Here is a 27,762-nt window from a genome sequence, read left to right as displayed (position 1 = left end):
AGTAGTATAGGGACCTAACCTCCTAGTTCCAGTTAAGGAAGTGGGGCCTACCAACTAACAAAAAATTGACATCCTACAGGGAACACAGACCACCCAAGAGGTGAAGAAACACCCCAGGTGGTGAATCCCTGAGCTGGAACCTTGTTTCAATAACCTAGACCTATAACCACACCCTTGATACTATTTGCATGCAGTTGTGAGCCCCCAACCACACTCACAAACCTTCCTCCATGCGGTTATGATCCCAAATCTCTAGTTCAGAGCATGCAATCCTGGGATCTGAGCCACTTTTCTAGGTTAGTATCTAGACCACTACCCATAACTTATTGTAACTTTCTAGAATCACATTTAACATGACGACAATGCTAATCATTCAAACTGGAAGCCAAAACTTGACCTAGATTGACTAGAACATACTACACATTTCGTCAAACACATGGTAAACATGTAAGCTACAGGTCATGAATACGCATATGAGTGTAAATATCTATACTTTAGATTAAAATCACCGAGATGGTATAATTCCCTCTCAAGTAGCTGCAACAACACTTGTTATCCCATGCATTCGACAACCATTCATTAACTTATCAAAGCATAATAAGAGCCATAGTCAGAGCACATCATGAACCATGCTTATAGCCAACATATAACCAAAATATTAACCATGAAAAAACGACCATCAAATCAACATAATAACAAGTAAAAATGCTCATAAATCACAATAGGAAAATGACTCTTATTAGCATATGCAAAAGGCAAACACGTTAAGGACTTCAACATACCACACGACCATAGATTGAGCTGAACCAAATGTTTCTTTCGGCTAATCACCCTCGTGCCATATTCCAAGCATGAATGTGGGATCTCATGGAATAAAACAAGACATAAACAACCAAGGGAATCCAAATATTAAACCACCTCCACCCTCAAACTACCACGATCTCTCCAAAACCGATCAAGAGATCATAAACCAAATAAGCTTGGATGCCTCAGAATTTCTTCACCATATCTTGAGGAATTTTCCTTTATCCACCCACCTGTTGAGGGATTCTGGGAGAAAACCATCTTCACCCCATCCCTTGGGAATTTTCTTGAGACCACCTCACCCAGTTCCAAAAATTTATGACAATCTAAAGCTCAACCAAGAATGAATCCCATCACACCATGGTTATCCAAGAAATGGCAAGGCAAGGCTGTAACCACTATCAATCTTGGAAAATACCCATGCCAATGACAACAAATGAACCAAATAAACAAATGCATGAACCGTGAATTCACACCTTAGCTCACACATGCAACTTATTACCTTCAAAATTCTCCTATTGAATTTATTGATCCAACCTTATCCTTGCTGTCGTTTGCTTTTGATTGCTTGTTCTTTTCCTTCCTTTGCTTGCTTGCTTGCTTTCTCCTCTTGGTTCTCTCTCTCTCTCTCTGAAACTAATTCCAAATTCAAACTAACAAAAAGTTGTGAATTGATCCTCATAAGCCTTTTCATCATTGATGTCTCATTTTTCTTCATTTTTCCTCTAATTTCCCTCTCATGTAAATTTGTGCCTCTTCACCTTCCTTTTCTCCTATTTTCCTTTATTCTCATAAATAAATGCCAATTAATGTCTCTTTTCCTTTACCAATGCCTTTTCCAATTTCCTTAGCCATTAATAAACCAAAAGTGATGCCCATTGTAGTGCTTTTCCCAACATTTAGCTTGGAATACATGTCCCATAACATTGGTCTTATTTTTCCTTTATTAACCTTTATTACATGAAATTTTAACCCAAGGTTGTTACGAACCCCTCTTCCCTATGACACCTATAACCAACTAATCGTTGAAAACAAAACATACTGCTTATGTAGCTTTATAACACAACTTGATGCAATATTTTCAACGAACAACTACTGAAACCATGACCAACATGACAAACATGACAATCATACCGCTTATTGGAGCTTTATAACACATTGTGATATTACAACCATACACATATATACATACATGTACCAAAACTCATCTGCTTGACCTAGAAAATAATGAAGGATACAAATCCCACATATGATCAGCCATCTCCCATGTAGCTTCAGTGGGCCCAAAGTGCTTCCACTACACTTTAACTTGCTTTATTGCCCGGTTCCAGAGAATGAGTTGTTTTTGTTGCAATATGCATTGAGGCTGTAGTTGTAATTCTCCCAATGGTTCCACCTAGAATATAAACCTATCAATCACACTGTCAATATCCTAGACATACTTCTTAAGTAATGAAACATGGAAAACATCATGGAATTTCACTACTAAAGGCAATGCAAGTCAGTAGGCCACTAGTACATATGATCCCTAACCTGAAACTCCTTAAATACCGTGTGTTGCTTTGCATAACTCTTCTGTGTATCTAGTGTTGCCTTTAAATTCCTATTAATAACCTTTGTTTCTTGTTCCATCTTTGACAACATGTCTAGTCCAATCAGTACCATGTACACTGGATCACTCTAGGTGATAGGAGTATTACAACTTCGCCCGTAAAGAACGTCAAAAAGACTCATCTTCAAGGATTCCTTATACCCATTATTATAAGCAAACTCTACTAGTGGAAGATACTCCTCTGTAACAACCTCCTCCCACATTTACCCAAGTTAACCAACCTACCAGGGTAAACATGTGATGAAGAGTTACTATGGTATGATTGAACCTCCTAGATCACCTTAAGGAAGTGGAATCGACAAACTAAAACCTTAGTGACTTCCCTCAAGTGTTTTAGGACCCCCAAGGGCTAAACCATCCTTCCAAGTCCCCAAGCCCTGAGTTAAACCCCCTTTTCAGTGTCTTGGACTCCCAAACGCTAACACAACACTACTAGAATTTCAATGTAACCCTCTAGTCGCATGCATGATGCATACAATGGAGGGTTGCAGTCTTTTTCACCTGGTTTTGTACATGCAATCGCAACATTTGAGCCACTTTTTCAAGGCTAGTCTCCAATCCACTGCCCAGAAATTGACACAACTTTTTAGAATGCTAAATGACACAAGGACAAAGCCTTTAAGACAAAACTTAATAAATGAATTTACCTAGCAAGTCCTAACCATGAAATACACTCTGTCAAACACATCATGAACATGAAATCTATAGGTCATAATCACATATATGAACTTAGGGGTCTCATACTTATCTGGAGATTGTTAAGAAGGTCTGATGCCCTCTCATAATAGCTCCATTGTCATCTATTAGGTCATACATTCATTAACCATTCATTTACTAATCAAAATATGATGACATCCATAACTAAGTTATGTCAGGAAACCATGCTTATAACCAACAAAATAAAAATGATAGAACAACCATTAAAGCCACATAATAATAAGTATAAATACTCATGAAATATAAGAGGAAAATAACTCTTATTAACATATGCAAAAGCTAACCAAGTCAGAGACTTCCATGTACCACCTAACCATAGATTGGGTTGAACCAAATCGTTATTTAAGCCAAGCACCCCCGTGCCATATTCCAGTCATGAATGTCGGACTCACCACAAAAATAGCTAAGGCTTCCTCGGGCTTTACCATGTATCCTACCATTACCGATACATGGGTTCTTATGCCTGAAACCCTTGTCTATTCAACGAGGCTTTGTCGTGTATCCCGCCATTACTGGTCAAGGGATTCTTAGGCCTCAACAATAAACATACACTACTAGGCTTTACCGCAATCCCGTCATATACCGATCAAGGGATCACTAGGCCCTAAACAAGCATGGATGCCTCTAGATCTCTCCACATAAACCATGAGGAATTTTACTTTCTCCACCCTTAGGATTTACCGTGTATCTAGGCATTATCGGTCAAGGGATACCTCAACCTTTGGGAATTTTCCTGAGACCACCCCACTGAGTTTCAAAACCTTGCGACAATCCAGATCAACCAAGTAAAATAACCCCATCACACCATGGTTATCCGGAAATGGCAAGGCTACAACCACCGTCACACTTGTTAAAACCCGTGCCAATGATAGCAATAAAACCAAATACACACATGCATATACCATGCATGCCAAAAATAGCAAGGAAATCATACATGCAACATGTTACTTGCAAGTATTCGTGTTGTAGTTGCTTGTTCCAACCTTTTCCTTGATTGATCCTTGATTTCCTTTGATTTCTTGCCCTTCCTTTGCTTTTCTTGCTACAGTTCTAGAGTGCTCCAAGAATTCTCTAAGTGTGCAAGAGTATGTGGGAGAGAGAGAATAGAGAGAGATCCAAAACTGAACTGGCAAAAGTTGTGAACTCATCCTCTAAGCTTTTTTATCGTTGAGGCCTCTAATTTCTCCATTTCTCCATTATTTTCCTTCAATTTCCTCCTCACATGCAACTTGTGACCTTTCACCTTCCTTTTCTCTTAATTTCCATTATTTTCATAAATAAAATGCCAATTAATGCCTCTTTTCCTTTTTAATGTCTTTGCCATTGCGTTTTCCAATTTCCTTTAGCCATCATAAACCTGATGAACACCCACTAGGATGTTTTTCCCAACATTCAGCTTGGAATACATGTCCCATGACCTTGGTATACTCTCCCAACATTCAGCTTGGAATACTCTCCCCCTTAGGGGAACGCTGACCTCAGTGTTCAATGACACCTACAACCAACAAACCGTTGAAAACCAAAACATACTGCCCATGGAGTATTTACAATGAACTTGCTGAAAACAAAAACCAACATAACCAACATAACAACCATACCACTTATTGGAGCTTTATAACATAACACATTGCGATATTTACATCCATGTATATATACATATACAAAAATTATTTCCCTCAACTGGAAAACAATGAAGGAAGCAAGGCCCACAATTGATCAGCCATCTCCCATGTAGCTTCATCGAGACCAAAGTGCTTCAACTACACTTTAACTTGCTCGATTGCTTGGTTTCAGATTATCAACATCTTTCTTTGCAAAATACATTGAGGTTCCGGCTAAAATTCTCCTTTTGGTTCCACCTAAAATATAAACCAATCAATCACATGATCAACATCTTTCACATATATTTTAATGAATGAAACATGGACAACATCATGGACTTCCACTATCGGTGGTAGTGCAAGTCTGCATGCCACTGGTCCAATCCTCTCAAGAATCTCGAAAGGTCTGAAATACCGAGGTGCCAACTTCACACACGACCCAAACCTCAAGGAGATTTTCTTGGGCTTGATGTGCAAGTACACATGCTCCCCAACCTGAAACTCCTTGAATTCCCTGTGCTAATCTGCATAACTCTTTTGTCTATCCTGTGTTGCCTTTATATTCTTCTTGATAACCTACATTTCCTATTCCATTTCTCCCAACATATCCGGTCCTATCAATACTTTGTTCACTGGATCCCTCTAGTTGATGGGAGTATTACAACTCCTCCCATAAAGTGCTTCAAACATACTCATCCTTAGTGACTCCTGATACCCATTATTGTAAGACAACTCAACTAGTGGAAGATACTCTTCCCACTTTTGTTGCTCATGCATAAAATACATCCTCAACATGTCCTCCAAATTCTTGTTGACCCTCTCTATTTTTCCATATGTTTATGGATGATAAGTTTTACTGAAGGCCAACTATATACCCAAACTTGCAAATAACTATTTCGAGAACCTGGAAGTGACCTTGGCATCTCTGTTAGATACAATATTCTTTAAAACAACATGCAACTTACTATATCCTTGATGAATACACATGTTACCTCACTAGCCGAATTAGTAGACTTCATTGGAATGAAGTGCACCACCTTACTTAACCTGTCCACCACAACCATGATAGAATCATGTTGTATAGATGTCCTCGACATACTTATATTGAAATCCATGGAAATGACCTCACATTTCCATTTCATAATCATAATCGGTTGTAGTAAACCACATGGATGCTTGTACTCTGCTTTTACCCATTGACAATCTAAGCACCTAGCCACAAACTCTGCCACCTCTTTCTCAGATTCAGTCAGTAGTAGAACTTCTTCATCGCTTTCAATGTCTTCTAATACCCTAGATGACTTGAATACGACTTAATGTGAAATTCCTTCAAGATAAGCTTCTTGAGCTCATTGTTGTCTGACACATAGATCTTGTCCCTAAACCTGATTGAACCATCTGTTGTAAGATGATAATCCACATCCTTTTTACCTGTACCTTGTTGTAACCTATGCCTAAGCTCCCTATACGTGTCATCTATTTGTCTTGCCTATAAGATCTGATCCTGTAAATTCGTCCCATATGAATTCTTAGCTTCTATATGATTCACCTGCACTCTTCTGCTAAGAGCATTTGCAACCCTATTTTCCTCTCCCTTAATGTACCTGATCTCGTAGTCAAACTCATTGATTGTCGCCAACCATATAGCTTATCTGGAATTGAGGTTCCGTTGGTCAAATAAATATCTCAATCCACTGTGATCAATCATGAAGATGAACAACCTGCTAAGAAGATAATGTCTCCACATCTTCAAAGCATGGATGATCATTGCAACTTAAGATCACGCGTCACATAATTATACTCATGCTCATTCAGTTTCCTTGATTCATAACACACTACCTATCCTTCCTGCATCAAGACTCCACCAAGTCCTCTCTTGCAAGCATCTGTACACACCACAAACTCTTTATCTGGATCTGCAATATTGAGAACTGGAGCATTGGTAAGCAATTGCTTCAACTGTTAAAAACTTGTTGCACATTCCTCTGTTCATTCAAATTTCTTCCCCTTTCTCTGCAATGATGTAATAAGATATGCAATCCATGAGAAGTTCCTAATGAACCTCCTGTAGTAACATGTTAACCCCATAAATGACCTTACCTCATACACATTCCTAGGAGCTTCCCATTCCATGATAGCCCTTATTTTTTCTGGATCCACTGCTATGCCTTCCTTGGAGATAACATTCCCTAAGTAATGTACCTTTGTTTGAAATAAACCACATTTGATAAGTTTAGCATACAACTAATGCTCTCTTAGAAATCTAAACACCGTTGCTAAGTGTTATGTATACTCTTCCTCATTCTTAGAATGTATCAAGATGCCATCAATGAATACAATCACAAAGTTGTCTAGATAGGGACACAACACACTATTCATCAAGCACATAAAAGTAGCCGGAGCATTAATCAAACCAAAAGGAACTACAACAAACTCATAATGCCCATACAAGGTCTGGAAAGCAGCCTTGTAAATATCCTCTTCATTGATGTGTACTTGATGGTATCCTGGTCTCAGATCAATCTTCGAGAACATTGTTTTTCCCTTCAACTGATCAAGCAAGTCATTGATCCTCGACAATGATTACATGTTCTGAATTGTCACCTTGTTCAATTGCTTGTATTCAATGAAAGTATTGCCTTTCTTCTTTATAAACAATGTCGGTGCACCCCAAGGTGACATGCTTAGCCTAATGTATCCCTTGTCAAGCATTTCCTTCAACTGAAACTTCAATTCTACTAACGCTAGAGTGCTTATCCTGTAAGGTGCCTTTGATGATGGTGCTACCCCTGGTACCAACTCAATAGAAAATTCCACTTCCTGGTGAGGCAGCAACTCTGAAATGTCTGATGGAAACACATCTTGAAATTGCTATAAAACCAGGTACCTGTTCAAAAATTATGAATCCTCAAAATCCTTACCTTTATCACTGGAGACATGAACTCCAAATTACACACATTCTTTCATGTGACTGCCCTTTGCCTGTATATCTGTAACCATTTTGATTGATGTTACCTTCTTCTTACCCTGCAAGATTATTTGTTCTCCATTGTCATCCAGGCACTCAATAGAATTTTCATAACAATCCACCTTAGTCCTATAAAGATACAACCAATCCATTCCCGTAAGCATATTGTATGATCCCAACAAAAGTACATTTAGATGCATTGATATAGGCATACCATTCAACTCAAATCCACAAGCTCTTACCTAATGAAGAACTCTTTTCTTTGTACCTGTAGCCAATCTGCACTAACAAAGTTTTTGCATGCACTTCTTTTCTCTAACCACATTTATCCACCAAGTCATGATTAACATAACTATAATTAGATCCAGGGTCAATCAAAATAGAAACAACTTGATCACAAAGCTTATCGTCCATCTCGATAATAGATGCCTAGTGATCCACCTGCTTGTTGTCAAAAGCCGCATAGATCTAAGGAATGATCTACCCTACATCCCCAACTATCATCAATCCCATCTTTACCTCATACAACTCCTTGGCCTTACTATCATAGTACCTTTATGACAAATATTTATTCCTGAAAAGTCTCTTTAATTCATGCCAACTCAACTCTTATGTCCTGATGTCTCTAACACATTTCACATGTTCCCATCAGATGCATTCTTTCCCTTTGAGGCTGAAGATAACTATTATGGCCTTCATTTTCTCTGTGTAATCATGCATCTCAGAGAAATTCTTCATCCCAAGCAACCATGCCTTTGCATCTTTCGGTTTCTTCAAATCTCCATCCAAGGTATGCGACTTGGATTTCTCTAACTCATCTGGAAAATATCCCTTATCATTCCTCTTGCAAGGATGATAACAATGATGACCATGATACCTGTCAAAACCAGAACTAGAATAGAACCTATGTCCATCACCTCTCCTATCCGGTGTATCCAAGAACCTACCATCTTTGACCATGTCATCTTTATCCCACTTGCACCCAACAAGAGACCAACTACAATATTCCCCATTCGTCCTTTCCTCTTTTCCATAATTGGCCCATGGGTGTCCATCCCTCTGAAAGTCTAACAAACTATGAAGGATAACTGCATTGACCTCTGCTTGTTTCTCCTATGCCTTGGCAAGTCTCTCACGTGATTGAATGATCCTGTCATTATCTACTTTGCAACTCCTTATCTTTGCTTTCAAACCTCTCAATGTGTTTTCTATGTGAGGGGAGTACTCATATTGTGGTTTCTCATCTAACTTGTAGGGAGAGTCTCGAGAATTGTAATCCACCATTTTGCTATTCATCTTTTCCTTCTACCTCCTGCAAGCATACCATGTCAAGTAAACCAAGTATAAACAAAATCAACATACCTTAGCATAGTTTAGGGGAGGATATCTCATCTGTAAGATCAACAAGATTAACATGATATATGTATATTCATAATTACATCAACATACCAACATCATAAATGATGACCCCAACTGCATACCATGACCTGAGGCATGACTATCATAACCATAACACTACATGCATAGTCATCCATATATACACTGACATGCATAGAAAATACATATACAACTGACAAGCGTTCATGAGAAACACATCCCAATAACAACATCAACAACCTATACATGACAACGCAATGGTAACAATGACCACCACCATGTATACTTAACAAGCACATATATAACCTGCATGGATGCACGATAAACACATTCCACCCATCCAGTCTAAGAGTTGAACCATGTTCTGATACCACTCTGTAACACCCTCCTCTCACATTTACCCAAGTTAACTGACCTACCAGGGTAAACATGTGACAAAGAGTTACTATGATATGATTCAACCTCCTAGATCACCTTAAGAAATTGGAATCAACAAACAAAAACCTTATTGACTTCCCTCAAGTGCTACAAGACCCCCAAGGGTTAAACCACCCTTCCAGGTGCCCAAGCCTTGAGTTAAACCCCTTTTTCAATACCTTGGACTCCTAGTTGTTGACACAACGTTGTCAGAATTCGATTGTAACCCTCTAGTCGCATGCATGATGCCTATAAGGGAGCGACTGCAGTCTTTTTCACCTTACCATAGACTGGGTTGAACCAAATATTTCTTTCAGCCAATCACCCTTGTGCCATATTCTAAGCATGAATGTGGGATTCACAACAAAACCAACCATGGCTTCCTTAGTATTTACTGTGTATCCCACCATTACAGGTCAAGGGATTCCTATTCCTGAAACCCTCATCTAGACAACTAGGATTTATCGTGTATTCCACCATTACTGGTCAAGGGATTCCTAGGTCCAAACAATAAACATACACTACCGGGTTTTACCGAAATCCCACCATATACTGGTCAAGGGATCACTAGGCCCTAAACAAGCATGGATGCCTCCAGATCTCTCCACCTAAATTGTTAGGAATTTTCCCATCTCCACCCTCAAGATTTACCATGTATTGAACCTGTTAGCGCTTGAAATTTCACCTCAGGCTGAGAAAGGTAAACTTCAAGGCAACATCAAACCACTTAGCCTCGTAGCTAGCCCTACGGGGCAGGAGAGGGCTCTCTCCGGTCTATCTCAGTAAAGATCTTCAATGGGCGAGATGACCAATAGGAAAACACTGATTTTAGGCTAGTAAACTGATCAAGAGGTTTAAATTTGGGATTTTTAAAGTTTTGGTGGAAAATTGGGGAATGGCAATTTCGGGTGCGGGGATTGGACACAGTTTTCGCAGGGAGTTCTTTGGGGCGAGGTAGGAAACAATATTGATGCCTTTGATAGAGGTGGATGGATGAGAATGACCGATGAGGAGTTAAGGAGAGCAAGCAATAACCTTGAATTCCCCTTAAACAGTTGAAAACATTGATATTAAGCAAACTTAAAAGCAGAGCATGACAGTCATGAGTTCTACTTTAACACTTCATTTGCCTAATTTGCAGAAGGAAAAGTAAGGAAATGATTCACATAACACACTTACAAGTACAAAGAGAAACACACCATCAATACATGTGACCACAAGAATCCCAAAAAGGACTGCAAAACCCTGGTCTTCCTTTGCCAAAAATTGCAGAGATACAATGAATAATACAATAAGAGCTTCTCCCTCAAGAGTCCAACCATGAAAATGAGCAAGAAAGTACATAATATAGGCCATCTAACATCTTTCCCTGCCTCTAGGGGTCGAGCTCATCCTTCTAGGAGCTGTTTCAACCAATTCTAAACTAAGCACTGAAAACTAGGCAGTCAAAACAACTTGCCTCTATAAGCTAGGAAACCAATTCATTCATTTAATTTTCACCTATCTCATGAATGAATCTTCCAGAAGAGATACATAAGTGTAAAAGTGTCATAAATTTACATCATTTACAACAAGAAGGATAAAAATCAACTCCAAAAAGTCAAACACAATCAAAACTGCGTTTTGCTGAGCTGTAGGCTGAAATCCTGAGCAATTTGCCTAACGGGTCGCGCGCCTTTGAGAGCACTTTTGGGGCACTTCCAGGTGTCCAAATGGGGCAAGAGTAGGCTTGTTGGAAAGGTCTGGATGTCTAATTTCCAACCCAAGTGGAATTTCTGAATTTGGTGGTCATTTACCCCTCCAAAATTGCAATCTCCCAAGACTGCTTTCTGTGTGTCAAAAATGTGGCAGAAAGTCATTTTTTGCTTGTTTTTTGACTTTCTGGAGGCCCAAAACTTCATAAAATCTCTTGGCAATGGGTGAGAATGTGTAAATTTTCATGAAAAATCCAGAAATGCTGAGTTTTCCCGGAACGGAGTAGCCAAATGAAAGGGTCGCGCGGGGGGTGAGACCCGTTGAGGGGACAAAACCTGTTTTTTGCCTGAAAAAACCAAAATGACCCAAAAATGCTCAAAATTTCTTGGAATTTGTGTTGGGGCTGAGCTATTTAGTGCCATGCTCCTTCAAGGAAGCCTCGGCCAAGATATGGAGGGGGTCAGACCTTTTTCTTGGTTTTTATGCTTTGGCCAACCGCCTTTGGAGCACTTTCATCTTCGCCTTGTACACGTGCATCCGTGCCCAATAATGATTCTTCATGTTTCTAAGCAATTTCTTGTCTTGGTTGGCCTTGGCCAACAGCCTCTCCAAATGAGCATTGAGCTGGATAAGCATAGACTCTCGCTCAACGGGTACTAAATCACCGGGTCTTCTTCGATTCAAGTTGCGGTCACTACGAATCCTCCACAACTCATCAAGAGTTTGCTCATCCTCCAACTGCTTGTTGCGCTGCTCTAAATAGGTGATCGTCCACTGTGCCCTCTCTAACTTCTGCTGCAACAAGCGGTTCTCGGCCTCCTTTTGCTGAATGACCTCATGAAGCTCCGTGGTAGGAGAGCGGGTATCAAGATCAATGATATCAATGTCAGGATCACCGGTCATTCCCTCCTCGATCATGGGCTGCTTGCCCCTTTGTGCTGCCTGTGCTGCTGAAGAAGGCGAGGCCCCTTCCACCTGATGTGGAGATAGCACTCGCTGAGCTGATGAAGAAGGCGAGACCCCTTCCACCTGATGTGGAGATAATACTCGCCGAGCTACTGCAAATAAGGTCCTTTGGCCTCTCTGATAAGTGACCAATGGAGAAGAGCTGACATATCTAGTCATGGGGATGTCATGCTGCTGTGATGGTCCTCCCTCCTCATGAACAACCTCAGGATGTGGTGGTGGTGCTGTGAAAAGCTCACGAGAGATAAACTCCTCCCATGAGATGCCCTGCTGAGCCAACTGATGTATGACCACAAGCTGAATCAAACCATAATGATAGAGGCTCCTATACTGCTGTGCTGGGCTCTTCCTCTGCATCAAGGGCACCATCCTCTCAATGTTCCGGCACAAGAAAACAGGGATGTTCATCATCCGTACCCGTGTGAAATGCATCAACAGGCGAATATGGTACGAATATACCTGTGAAAATCTGCCCTCACAGGTGAAATAGCGCATGATAAGTCTCATCAATGGAGCATACTCATTCCTCAAAAATCTGAAAGGAAATACACCCGTCACTTGTCTCATGAATGCAGGTTTAATGTAAGGCTCAAACTGAACATTGTCCAATATTTTGCGCTTGTTCCACACCTCTCCGACATTAGGTATCCCTGTGGCTTGAGCAATCACCTCGGGTGTCAATGTAAAATCCACCCCGGCAAGGTTCACATGTCCATCATGCAAATGCAAAACAAATAAGCGAGCCAACTCCCTGTGATGCTGAATCCGAGAGATCCTCTCGCAAAACTCATAGCAAGACATATAACGGAAGCATGATACTGCCATTGGACAAGCCTGCAAATTGGTCAAAGAGGTGGGCTCCTCTCTCCTATGATGACCGCCCTTTCCACCCTTGTGAGGCCTCCTCTGTACCTCAAAATCTAAAACTGACTCATGGTCATCACTTTGCTCATAATTGGTTTCGGTTTCTGACATTGTTTTAGGAGCAAAGTGGCTGAAATGTACTGTTGTTTCTGCTTTGAAAACTGCTGATTAAAATGCTGTTTTAAGGGGACAAGAAGCACAAGGGAAATGTTAGGGAAGGGATACTTTAAAGGGAAATTGGGAATAATAATGAAACAGGGAGTTTAGGGGAAGAATTATTGCATATACATCATTATACAATTTGATTTACAAGGATATTATGAAAGGTAGGGTTAGGGTGTAATTTTTTGATTTCTTGGGAAGAGGGGTAGGGTTTAGGGCTTTTCACATATTTGGAAGGGAAATTTACATAGAATGATAAGGAATATGAAATGGGAGATAGAAGAAAAATGAGAACAATGGGATACCTCAAAACAACATATAAAACCCTAGCAATTTGACAACTTCAAACCAAAAGCACAATGGAGACTTTCACTTGCAAATGGAGACTTTTACAAATACAATCTCAACCTTCTTGAACTGTAGCAAGCAATAATTTTTTATGATGGAGGGCCTACCTTGCAAAATTTGGAAATTTGTGGTTCCTTGGCAAGTTTGCTGGCAGTTTTGGCAGAGAGAGTGCTAACGGGTCGCGCGCCACACCCAACGGGTCGCGCGCGCCTGACGGGTCGCACCCGTATAAAATTTGCACTGGCGGAGGCACTCTGATGGGTCGCGCTCACCCAACAGGTCGCGCGCAAGGCTCAACGGGTCACGCTTTTGCAGGAGGCTTTTGGAGGCCTTCCCGGTGTCAGAATCAGGTGCAGGATAGCTCGTTGGAAAGGTCTTTGAGTCTAATTTCCAACAAAACTATAATTTTTCAATTTGGAGTTCATTTTCCCTATCAAAAATCAAATCTCCCAAGACTGGTCAAAAAGTGCCAAATGAGGCTGCCTCAAGGAAGAGTGCTGTTGCAGTCAACTTTTGAATGCCTTCCTCAACCCCAAATTGAGCTCATGATAGCTCATTGGAAAGCTATTTGTGTCTAGTTATCATTTTACCCATCAAAAAAATCATTTGGCCAACAAAGGTAGGAGAAAACTTGATTTTCCCAAGGTCACTTCAGAGGTGTCTTTGATTCTCCTGAGGCAACGGTATTCTTGACATTTCTCTCAAACCATGACACCTGTGCAAAAAGTGAAAGATGTTTTTCTTCCTTGGAATATTTTGGACAGAAACCTCTCTCAGTTTCCCAAAATTCATCTTTTATTTCTCTAAAACATCTTTTGAGTGAAACTTATCCCGATGTGTGAAACAAGGAATTTTGTCGAAATGGAGCGAAATGAAGGGGATAGGGGGCTTCTAAATTCTTGGGGAAATTTTTGGGAGTGGGGAGGGATGTTAGGAAGTAGGGGAAAGTGGAATCTCAGAGATTGAGTGAGGGGAAGGGGTCCAAAAGGGAAAAACACAAGCCCAACCTAGAAAATTGCCAGGTTGTAGCTAGAAACTAGGGTTTGTGCAAAAATGAGGATTTTGGGGGATCTCAGTGATTGGAAGCATTTGATAAGGTACATGAAGGATAGGGGAAGGTGTATGAACATTTGGAAACAAGTTTTGCCGATGATTTGACCATCTAAGAGAAATTGCCTTCAAAACCCTAGGAGAGGGAAATGACCTTGCCTAGGTGCAACTGAAGCATGAACAAGGTGTAAAATGACTCATTAGACACTGAGATGATAATGAAAACCCTATGAATGATGATAAAATCAGCAGAATGATGACATGGACTGACATTTGGACAACTTTAGAAGGAGTGAAGGCAAACCCTAGACCTAATGCCTAGTGACCAAATTTTGCTTGAAGACTCTTTGAAATGACAAAATTTGACCTTGACACTTCAAAATCACTTTGTAAGAGCATGTTTGATCACTGGAGGAAGGCTGGAAAGACTGACACTAACAGAACCATTACCGATCAATGAATTCCTAGGCCTTTGGTAATTTTCCTGAGACCACTCCACTTAGTTTTGAAACCCTTCGACAATCTAGCTCAACCAAGTAGGAAAACCCCATCACACCATGGTTATTCGAAAACGGCAAGGCAAGGTTGAAACCACTATCACACCTAGAAAAACCCATGTCAATGACAACAAGAGAACCAAATACACACATGCATATACCATGCAGGGCAAAACTAGCAAGGAAATCATACATGTAACCTGTTACTCGCAAGTATTCTCGTTGTAACTGCTTGATCCAACATTTTCCTTGTTTGATCCTTCTTTCCTTTGATTTCTTGCCCTCCTTTACTTTTCTTGCTCCAATGCTACAGTGCTCCAAGAATTCTCTAAGTGTGCAAGAGTATGAGAGAGGGAGAAAGAATAGAGAGAGAGCTCCAAAACCGTAATGATAAAAGTTGTGAATTGATCCTTCGAAGCCTTTTTATCAACGGGGCCTTTAATTTCTTCATTTTCCACTATTTTTCTTCAATTTCCTCCTCACATGAAACATGTGACCTTTTACCTTCTTTTTGTCTTAATTTCCATTATTTTCACAAATAAAATGTCAATTAATGTCTCTTTGCCTTTTTAATTTCTTTGCCAATTTCTTTTAACCATAATAAACCAAATGAACACCCACTAAGATGTTTTTCCCAACATTCAACTTGGAATATGTGTCCCATGAGCTTGGTCTTATTTTTTTTCTTTATTAACTTTATTACATGGATTTTTAACGAGGGTTGTTACATCCTCCCACTTTCACTGTTCATGCATGACATACATCCTCAAAATGTCCTCGAGAATCATTTTAACCCTTTCTGTATGTCCATCTATCCATGAATGATAGGTTGTATCAAAAGCCAACTCTATCCCCAAACCTGCAAACAACTCTTTCAAAAACCTGGAAGTGAACTTGGCATCTCTATTTGATATTATCTTCTTGGGAACGCCATGCAATATCGCTATCTCCCTGATTAAAATCTAAGCTACCTCACTGGTTGAATTAGTAGACTTATTTGCAATGAAGTGAGGTAACTTATTTAACATGTCAACCACAACCATGTTGGAATCATGTTGTCTGAATTTCCTCGACAAACCTGTAATGAAGTCCATGGAAATGACCTCCCATTTCGTCTCTAGAATAAGAATCAGTTGTAATAAACCACATGGATGCTTATATTATGCTTTTACCTGTCGACAATCCAAACATCTAGCGAGAAAATCAACCACCTCTTTCTTCAGGTTTGGCCAATGATAAAATTCCTTAACTGTTGCCAATGCGTTCTTCTATCCTGGGTGACTTGAATACGTCTTGAAATGAAACTCCCTCAAGATAAGCTTCTTAAGGTCACTATCATTTGGTACATAAATACTATTCCTGAATCTGACCAAGCCATCTTCTATGAGATGATACTCCTCATCCCTATTACCTTCACCATGCTGCTATAACATGTGCATCAACCACTGATACCTATCATTAGGTTGCCTTGCGTACAACATCCAATCATGTAAGTTTGTCCCATAAGAACTCATTGTTGCAATGTGATTCACCTGTACTCTTCTACTTAGAGCATCTGCAACCTTGTTCCCTTTGATGTAGATCTCGAAGTCAAAGTAACTAAGGGTAGCCAACCATCTAGCTTGCATGGCATTCAAACTGGGTTGATCAAACAAGTACATCAACCCACTATGATCACTCATCAAGACGAACCTCCTACCAAGAAGATATTGTCTCCATATCTTCAAGGCATGAATAATAGCTTCCAACCCAAGATCGTGAATCACATATTTTTTCTCATGCTCATTTGAATTCCTTGACTCATAACATACCACCCATCCTTCTTTCATCAAGACTCCACCAAGTCCTCTATTGTAAGCATCTGTACAAACCAAAAAATCTTTACATGTATCTGCAATCTTCAAGACTAGAGCATTTGTAAGCAAATGCTTCAACTACTCAAAACTAGTTGCACACTCCTCAATCGATTCAAACTTCTTTCCTTTTTGTTGCAAAGATGTAATAGGTTAGGCAATCTGTGAGAAGTTCCTAATGAATCTCCTGTAATAACTTGCTAGTCTCATGAATGATTTGACCTCATCCACATTCCTAAGAGCTACCAACTCCATGATGGCTCTGATATTTTTCGGGTCCACTACTATACGTTCCTTGGAAATAAGATGTCCCAAGTAATGAACTTCAGTTTGAAATAGATTGGACTTACTAAGCTTGGCATACAACTGATGCTCTCTCCAAAACCTTAACACTGTTGCTAGGTGTTTTGCATGCTCTTCTTCATTCTTAGAATATATCAATATTTCATCAATGAATACTATCACAAACTTGTCTATATTATGACGCAACACACTATTCATCAAACACATGAAAGTAGCTGGAGAATTAGTAAGACCAAATAAAACCAATACAAACTCATAATGTCCATACCTGGTACGAAATGCAGTGCTGTAAATTTTTTATTCTTTGATGCATACTTGATGATATCTTGATCTCAAGTAAATATTTAAGAACATTGTTGCTCCCTTCAACTAGACAAATAAGTCATGAATTGATCTGAAATTAAAATTGAGTGTTTCATGTAAAGTTTCGCAAAGCAATTTATGTCTTATGGGCAACGGAATGATATTGCAAAAACATACAAACTAAGTTAATTTTTGCAAAATTTAACAATAAAAAATAGACAACGTGTAGCGCCACAACACAATAATTTGATGACGAAGTTCACCGCTCGCGCTACATATCTCGGTCAAGCTTCCAATGGTGGACCTTTATACTATATGCTCAAATTTGAAGTTACATCAACATACAATGCTCATATTGCGAAAATAACACTTCCATTGTGTCCAGAACACCCAACAACCCGTGTGTAGGCTCTTCTTGGGCTCAAAAAGGCTGAAAAATGGGCAAGTTAGGCCTCCTTCTCCATTTCCTTATTAATTGTCTTGCATATTCGACCTCCCTTCAAAATTGGTAACCAAAATTCATTTTTGGCATACTGTAAAGGAACTTTTTTAGCAATTATAAGTGGCACATTCGCCCATGAAACTCGTTGTGTCGAGTGCAAAATGTTGAACGCTTAACCATTTTTTTAAATACCTGGGCTAAGCCCCCTATGAGCTTTGCTCCCCTGGCTCCTTGGCGTCATATGGTCATGGGCCATGGGGGTGAGCGGTATGCCACGTGCCCAAGCCCCCGGTCTTGACCCCACCAGTCACATGTTAACTGCCAGTGCTGAGCCTTATCTCTCTGCACCTTTTTCCATAGCCTTGACTCCTTTCGCAGGTGGTTTCATTTGTTACCGGAACCATGGGCTGGGATGTGGGTAGGGTGCCACACGTCCCACCACTCCCAATGTTTGTCGTCGATCATATAATTACCATAACACCTAGGGATGGGCCGGTTAGGTGTGCCCACCAACCCGCCCCCCCACCCCCCAAACTGCTCCAACTTTTGATTTTAAATAAAATTCATTGACTATGTTATAACAAGAACCAACATCGCACATTGGTAGAATGATCAGTTTGTAACATGGAGGTTGTTGAAGACCAAAATTGTTCCTTTTTGACACCTTCCTTAAACTCCATTAACTCCATTTCCTCCCTTTTTGACCATAAAAATCTCAATAAGGTGTCAACTTACAAGGTTATTGGCAAACATAGGTACTTAATCATCTTTTATTCATAGTTTCATATTTTCCTTATTATTTGATTTAATACTTGCATAAGCCACCAAATTGCATCAATTCTGCTGCTAATAATCGATTTTGTAGCTTACTTGAAGAATCTATAGGTTCTAAAACATTAGTTGAGGAAAAGAATGTATTGACAAGTAGTTGGAAACCTTCATAATGATATCCACCTATCCCCATGAACCAAAAAGATGATAGGGATTTCGTATGAGTAGGATAATGTGGAAGTTAACCCAGCGGAAGAGGAGCCAAAGACAAATCAGGCGAGCGAGGAGATCAATGATAAGGATGAAGCTAACATTTTCCCTCATATTTGCTTCTCCGATAACAAATCATGAAGAATCACTATTTCATGTTATCTTATGTTATTTATAGAGCTTTTGTCTAGTAGGATAGGCTTAGAAATCTCCAAATAGTTTAATGAAGGAGGTTATAAAACCTTCCTCTCGGTACGACGATGACACTGACTGGTTATTATTTTTAAACTCTTTGTAATTGATTAATTAAGCTCTTGATTCCACTGTGTTGTGCATACAAATGTGTGGTTAACCTTTGTTGATCTCTGCATACCTACACTCACGGGAGGCACCCTAGGAGATGTAAGGTTTCATTTTTATTTAAGTTTTTTATAAGATTAAGTTATCACAGTGAATATAATTTTTATTTTTAGCGAATACCTATGACAGTGAGGATAGAGTTTGTAATAGAGTTTGTTGAAGATTTCTTTCATAGATCTAATCATTTCGTTGTGTGAAGGATGAAGAAAATAATCAAAAGGGATCTATTATGCACATGTAAATTTTGAAGAGTAGAATCATTTAATTTTCAATTGCAATTAGAAGTATAATTTAATTCAAGGCTTTATCATTATGATTTAGATTTGCAAGTGTGATATTTTATTTCTGCACTTAAGATTAGTTTCATTTATGTTAGTGTGAAGTAGATCTAGATTTGCTAGTGTGATATTTTATGTTTGTACTTAAAATTAGTTTCATTTATGTTGGTGTGAAGTATATTTAGATTGGTTAATGTGATATTTAGTTCCGAATTTAAGATTAGTTTTAGTTTTGTCACGTGTGATACTTTTCTTTCATGCAAGAGTGATAATATTTTTATTTTGAGTGATCCTTAGATAAAACACATGCATAAAAACATCCTAATTCAATTCAGAAATTGCTCACCTAATAAGGAATCCTAGTACAAATGGCACACATACACTTCATCAGTTTCCAAGCCCTGTTTGATAATTTATGAAGTAATTTAAGCTCAATTAAATTACCAAACATTTTGGCGCCATTGGCGGGGAAGTGTATACATGAATTTTTTTTAGGAGTCTTTTTCATTTAAAATAATAATAATAAATGATAAAAGATATTTATGCATAGGGAAAGAGATTATAGGGGTAGGTTTATAATTAGAGGCATGAGTTCAATTCCAACATCACCACTTACCCCACTAAGACCTCGTAGTGCCACACCGTCCACTGAAACTCATATTCCTTCATTTGCAAGTAAAATTAGACTTCCTGAGGTACATAGATCTGAGATCCAATCGAAAGATTCACCAACTTCTTCTACTGAAGTCATAGTACACGAACCTTTATCCCCAATAGAAGATGTAATCTTTCTAGCTTCAACTGGAGAACCAATTCTAGGACAAGAATTGGAAGTCCTTAGTGAAGAAGAAGAAAAAACTTATTTTATTCCATTAATAGAAGAACCAGAAAAAGAGCTAGAAAATCCAATTGAAGAACCCTATATTAGCTATGAGGAATCTACAATGGAAGGGGAAGGAGAAGTACATAATGTGAATGATGAAAATATAATTGGAGGTGGAAGAGGTGGAAGAGGTAGAGGAGGAAATAGAGGAGGAGGTGGTAGAGGAGATCCAAAACCTTTTGTGTTTCCCATCTTAGATGAAGACACCATAATTACAATGAAGAATATCTCACCCTCCATCCTCCTTAATTTCCATGGAGTAAGACATGAAGATCTTGAAACATTTATTTTTGAGTTTGAAGCTTTGTGTAGATCTTATGACTACTTGCTTGATTCTCAAAAATTGAAATTGTTTCCAGCCACTCTTCAAGATGGAGCACTTAAATAGTTTATGGGATTAGGAACATATACCATAAGAATGTGGGAAGAAATGAAAAATGCGTTCTTAGACAAATACACAGATTATTGTATGCCTCATAACCTTAAAGATGAATTCTTTAAAATGATGCAAAAAGAGGATGAAAATCTTGAAGACTTGGTTGAAATCTTTGCTTATAATGTTAAAAGAGCTAAAAAGCATAATCTAGATAAAGAAACTTTGAAATCTCTTTTGCTAAAAGCCATTAGCAATGAGTGGTTAGATCTTCTCAATTTAATGGGAAAATGAGATGTTTCTTAGTTATCATTTAGAGAAATTTGTGAATTATGTACATACATTTCAAGAGGAAAGGCTAGAACCGGGAAAAATCCAAGAGACCCTATTATGTCTAGGATTAATAAATCTGCAACTGGGACAATAAGTAGAGCAGAAATAGACAATTTTCTTGATAACTTCAAAACAAATATCTTAGGGAGTATAAGTGAACAAATAGATACCCTTAAGATTCAAAATAAGCAAAAATCTGAAATGTTGCATTATTAATTTTTTGTCCTATATGCAGAAAAAACATGCTCTAAGAGAATGTACTCTTCATAGTGTAGAAATATGTGCTATTTGTGCAGAAATTCATATCACAAAGGAATGTCCTTCAATCCTTGGACTTAAATTAGTTTAGCAAAATGAAGTTGAAACAAGTCAAGCAAAGTCACTTTGTTTTATTGGTAAAAGACAATGGCCACCACAACAACCAAACATAGTACAAGGTCTTAATCCTCAATACCAATCATTTGCACAACCTCAGAAAAATTGGAATACTCCAATTCCGTGGCAAAATTGGCCACCTCAAAATCCATTATGGATGCAAGGTTGGCAGTATCGTCCTAGGAATCCTCAATATAATCAATTTCAACAACCATTTATTCCATATCAATCTCCATATTATCCTCCTCAATCAAACTCATTTCCACAATCTCATATTCAAACTCATCCATGTAATCAATCACTTCCATTAACATCCACATCATACCGCCAAAAAACGAATCAATTAACTGCTGAGCCACTTCCAAATCCGAATAATAAAAATTCACAACCTGTTTATAATATAGAAGGTCAAAATTTCTAAGCTTGCATGATAACTCCTAGATCTAAATAATGTCCAACTTAGGTCTATTAGAGTTTTGGAAAAGAAGTTGCCATTTGTTGTTATTCAGGAATTTGAAGAGGATGAACCCCTTGAGAAAGAAACATCTCTTAATCAAGAAGAAATTCCTAAGAAAAAAAGCATCCCTATACATGATACTTCAATAAAATCAACTCCCATTACAGAACAACCTTCTGTTTCTGTTCAAAATCCACCTTTTCCAGAAAGGCTGAATATATTATATGTTAGATGAACTGAAGAATGTTTTCATCAAAATTCCTTTGTTACTGATCTGAATTTGAAACTACTTGAAATTTGTTTGCAAGGTATTCAATTCAGAATTAAACATGTTTAAAATATTTCCATGTCTTGCAGAAAGAAAACACATGAAATTTTCAGCTGTTCATGACCCATTTAAGCATAGCAGAGTTATTTCCTTTTACTATTTAACACATTAAAATGAATTTGATCTGCAAAATAAATCAACCACAAATGCAAAAGAAGTTGATAAAGCAGTTCACCCCCTCCAGGGCTACGTCTGCTGGGTCCAAAGCTCTCAACCGGGCTTGTCCTTGTTTTCATTAAATGCTCAAATTGAAAATACAGCTGAATAGAAGCATCTACAGGAGAAATAGATGGAAAAAATGGATTCAGAACACTTGAATCCTTCAGGATTGACTATTGGATCACTTCCAATGGATACCTGCAACCCTATATAGTCTTCACAAAACTGGGCCCTAGTGGCTCCTAGAACTTTCACGGCTCCAAAACCTCTGCAAATGACCTCAGGTGGCTATAATACCTGCACCAATAGCTTCATAAGGTCGAAAATACCCAAAATAAAAAAAAAATTCGTCCAAAACCGACTTTCCTAGCCAAAGTTATGGCCATTTAAAGTTTCTCCAGTTTGCCCCTGGAAAAACTCCAGCTAACTTTAGTTAACTCCAGATAGCTCTGCCAATTATGGCGGGTCCGCCAAATTTGGCGCTCCTGCCAAAATTCTGCCAACTTAACTGCAGTTACATTTAATGTTTGGGTGGTTGCCTTGGATTTCGTGCAGGCAGATTATTCCTTTTTTATTTTTATTTTGAAAAATTAAAATTTCTAAGGTTATGGACAAATTCTTCTTTTTGCCATAACTTCCTCATACGGCGACCGTTTTTCGAACCGTTTGCGGTGCCGGAATCGGGAAGATGAGCAATTTCCAGTCATTTAACTTTGAACCAGTTCTAAGCACTCTAAATTTTGAGCATTTTACGACACTTAGGACATGAACACTTGATCACGCCTCCCCATTGGGAAGCTTTTGGACCCCAAAAGCCTTCAACTACCTGTTAAAGAGGTGAGGGTACAACTCCCTCACTCTGTCCACCTCCATCCACTTTGCCTTGTTCGGTTTACTGCCTTTGAAACCAACCCGAACATAATCTACACTGCCCCTCCTTGAAGTGCGTGTCCTTCTGTCAAGGATTGTATCTTCTTTCAGCTCATCTAAGAATTCTGGCGAGAAATCTTCTATAGATGGCAGCTGAACAACACTTTCATGATCAGCAATCAAAGGAGGTTCATACAAACGTAAGTTCTCCACATTGACAACATAATACATTTGCATGTAGGAAGGCAAATCTAATTGAAAAACATTATTTCCAACCTTCTTGAGGATTTTGAATGGACCATAACGAATAGGCTTCAGCTTTTTACCATCTCCTTGCATCCTTTCCTTACTAATATACAGCCATACCTCATCTCCTTCTTGAAACTTGTGATCGACTCTATGCTTGGCGTGTCTTTCCTTGTACTTTCCTTGACTCTTCTCAAGCTATTCTTGAATTTGCTGATGTATTTGCTGAATTCTTTCAATCAATGAACGAGCTTTGTCAATGTCACTATGTCCCTCAATGGCGACATCTTTCTCAAGAATGAAATCAAAAGGTGATTTTGGCAAGTAACCAAAACAAGCTTCAAACGGTGAGGTGTTTGTGGAAGAGTGCTTGGCACGATTGTAAGCATGCTGTATGTAGTGCAAATGTTCATCCCAAAGCTTGGGATGCTTGCTGCAATAACCTCTCAAGAGGTGCACAATGGTTCTGTTCACAACTTCGGTTTGTCCATCTGTTTGCGGATGGAAAACAATACTTTTCTTCAACTTTGTGTCCATCATCTCCCATAGGTTGGACCAAAAATTCCCCACAAATCTGGAATCCCTGCCACTAATAATGGAAGTAGGCAAACCAAAGTGAATCCATACATGATGAAAAAATAATTCAGCAGTTTGTTCAGCAGTTATAGTTTTCTTACAAGGCATAAGTATACACATTTTGCTGAAACGATCAACTACTACATATAAATAATCATGCTGCTTTCGAGATTTTGGCAAAACTCCTACAAAATCCATAGAGATGCTCTCCCATGGTCTAGAAGGTACCGGCAAAGGAGTATACAAACGAAGCTTCCTGTTGCTAGGCTTGCTTATAGCACATAATGAACAACCTCTTATGAACCTTGAAACAGAATCTACCATGCGAGGCCAATAGCAATACCTCTGTAGATGTGCAACTGTTTTGCTCACACCAAAATGGCCAGCAATAAGAGAAGAATGAGCTTCTCTTATGACATTTATCCTCTCCCCCTGTGGTATACACAACTTGCCCAAATGAAACAACAAATTGTTATGCATGTGATAGTCATTTTCCTCTACATGATTTCCTTTACTCAAGTTAGCATACACATCTTTAAAGTCATCATCAGATGCATATTGTTCTATGTAACTATCATGTACAATGGAATCATTCTTAAGTAAAGTAACAACACCAATAATAGGCCTTGAAAGCATATCAACAACCTTATTCAAAGTACCTTTCTTATACCTTATTACCAAATGGAACTGTTGCAAGAAGCCCATCCATCTGAAGTGTCGTGACTGTTGTAACTTGCTTTGTGATTGCAAGTACTATAAGGGCTGATGGTCAGTATGTATAACAGTTTCTTTGCCCATCAAGTAGTGTTTCCACTTTTTGACGCTTTGTACCAACGCATACAACTCCTTATCATGTGTAGGATAATTTACAACAGCACCATTAAAAGTTTCAGAATGGAAAGCAATAGGCTTACCATGCTGTAGAAGAACTGCACCCATAGCATAATCACTAGCATCAGTTTGTATCTCAAATGGCTGTCTCAAATCCGGTAATGCAAGGATTGGAGCTGAACTAATCTTCTCTTTCAAAGATTCGAAAGCTTTTTGCTGCTTGCCTCCCCATTGGAAAGCATGCTTCACACTTGTCACTGCATGCATAAGAGCTGCTATAGAAGAGAAGTTAGAGATAAACTTCCTCCAATATTGAGCTGCACCCAAAAAGCTTCTTACCTCTGTTATGGATTTGGGAGTAGGCCACTTCACAATAGCCTCAATCTTAGTAGGATCAATTCTCAAAGCACCTCCTCCTACTATGTGTCCCAAATAAACCAAAGAAGTCTTTCCAAATTCACACTTTGACATTTAAAGAAATAACTGATTCTTCTTCAAAACATCAAGTACTTTTCTAACATGCATGACATGATCTTCTCTAGACTTGCTGAAAATTAAGATGTCATCTAAGTAGACAATAACGAAATTATCAAGAAAAGGACGCAAGACATCATCCATTACCCGCATGAAAGTTGGAGGTGCATTGCACAAACCAAACGGCATCACAAGCCACTCAAAGAGTCCTTGTTTGGTTTTAAAGGCTGTCTTCCAAATGTCACTTTCTTCAATTCTTACTTGATGATATCCACTACGCAAGTCTAGCTTAGTGAAATATCAGGCATCTTTCTGCTGGTCTAGCAAATCATCTATCCTTGGGAGTGGGTAACGATTCTTTACCGTTATCTTGTTCAAGGCCCTGAAATCAACACACATACGCCAAGTGCCATCTTTCTTTGGAATCAATACAATCGGTGACCCACATGGCAAAGTACTTGGCCTTATGAAACCCTTGTCCAACAAGTCCTTGATTTGCTTCTTTATTTCAGCATTCTCTATAATAGACATGCGGTACATGCCTATGTTTGGAAGAGGACAATCTGGATGCAAATGGATTTCATGCTGAATCTCCCTCTTAGGAGGCAAACCTGTTGGCTCCTGAAACATCTCATGATATGCATCAACTACATCATACAGATCTGATTTAAGATTTGGATCACAATTTTCAAATGACTCATGATTCACATCAACCTTGGGCTTAATCATAAGAAGAACAAAATTCTTACTTGAATTGACCAGCCTTTTTACCTGTCCTGCATTCATCATCGCTATATTTGTCTTCTTGCGATGATCTCTAACAATGAACTCCTTGCCATCTTTGAAAAGATGATATTTGTTTTCATGGCGATGAAAGATAACTTTCCTGTCAAACAAGTAAGGACTTCCCAAAACAATTCCTGCTATATCAAAAGGTACCACATCAAGTTCAACTGTGTCAATAAAATGTGCAGTAATTGCAAAGCGCAATGTGCACTTTCTTGAAACTTGTAAATTTGCATCCTTGCAAATCCATCCAAGTGGATATGGCTTCGAATGTGGAACGGTCTCAAGTTTAAGCTGCTTGACCAAGTCCTCTAATATAAGGTTTGCTTGTGACCCACTATCAAAAAGTGTGTCAATTTTAGTATGTTTTGAAATCACCCTCACATGAAACAGTTCAATTCTTTCTTCCTCATTAGGAGCTTGTACATGGCAGTTTGAGGTACTAGTGCTGGCTTGAGTTTCAATTTCTTTTTCCTTCAAGTTTTTCAAACCCATGGCTGCAATTTTGGTTTCATCACCTGAATCTTCCCCTAAATCTTGTGGTGTAGATGTAGTAGCAGCAGTTTTCTGTTTCCCTTTGGATTTGTTAAATTGAGGACTTTTTTCAGGATGTAATTTCCAATAGTTTTTCTCCTCATGACCTGGTTTAGAACAGTGTTTACAGATCACTTTCTCACTCTCCTGTTTGACAGATGCATTCTTTTTGCCCTTTCCCTTAGAGGTTTTCTCTTTGTTTTTCCCCTTGGGGGGCTTGTTTCTACCGTCTTCAAATGTGTTTTTTCCCCTTGCCTCTAAATGGGTAGCTTGGACACAAACCTCGTCCAGGCTAGTAGGGTTAAACATCAAGATGGTGTGTCTAAGGTAGCTATGCAAGCCACCAATGTATTTCAGCAAGGTTTCCTGGGTCTGCAAATCTACCCCTAACAAGAGAGCTCTTCTCCTGAATTCTTGGGTGTAGTCTTGGACACCCTGACCCTTAAGTTGTCTGAAATTTTGCCAATTCATAATGGCTTTCTGCATGTGAGCAAGAGGATAAAACTATTTTTTAATGGCTAATAGAAATTCAGGCCATGTTAAGGTAACCTTACCAATTTTTTTGATCTCCTCTTTAGTCTTGGCCTCCCACCAGACCAATGCTGCTCCTTCCATTCTCAAAGAAGCCAACTGAATCTTTGTGGCATCATCATGCATATTCTGGATCCTCAAGTAAACTTCCAACTGCCTAATCCAGTTGTCAAGCTTTTCTGCATTCACTTCACCATTAAACATAGGTAATTCGAATTTTACATCAAGCTTCAAAAAAGGACTTTTTCCAGAGGATCTATGCTTATGAACAGAAGAAGACGAAGATGAAGAGGAAGAAGGTGAAGATGGGGGTGGTGGATCACCATTTCCTCCATGTCCTTTCTTGGAATGATCATCATCCTTCTTACCTCCTGAAGATCCCTCTCCTTCATGTGGATGTTTGGACCC

This window comes from Pinus tabuliformis, chromosome 2_1 (assembly GCF_031772625.1).
Source record: "Pinus tabuliformis cultivar Carrire ecotype Pingquan chromosome 2_1, CPIR1, whole genome shotgun sequence".
In the NCBI taxonomy this organism is placed as follows: domain Eukaryota; kingdom Viridiplantae; phylum Streptophyta; class Pinopsida; order Pinales; family Pinaceae; genus Pinus; species Pinus tabuliformis.
The sequence above is the reverse complement of the archived record's forward strand: the minus strand, read 5'-3'. Positions refer to the sequence as shown.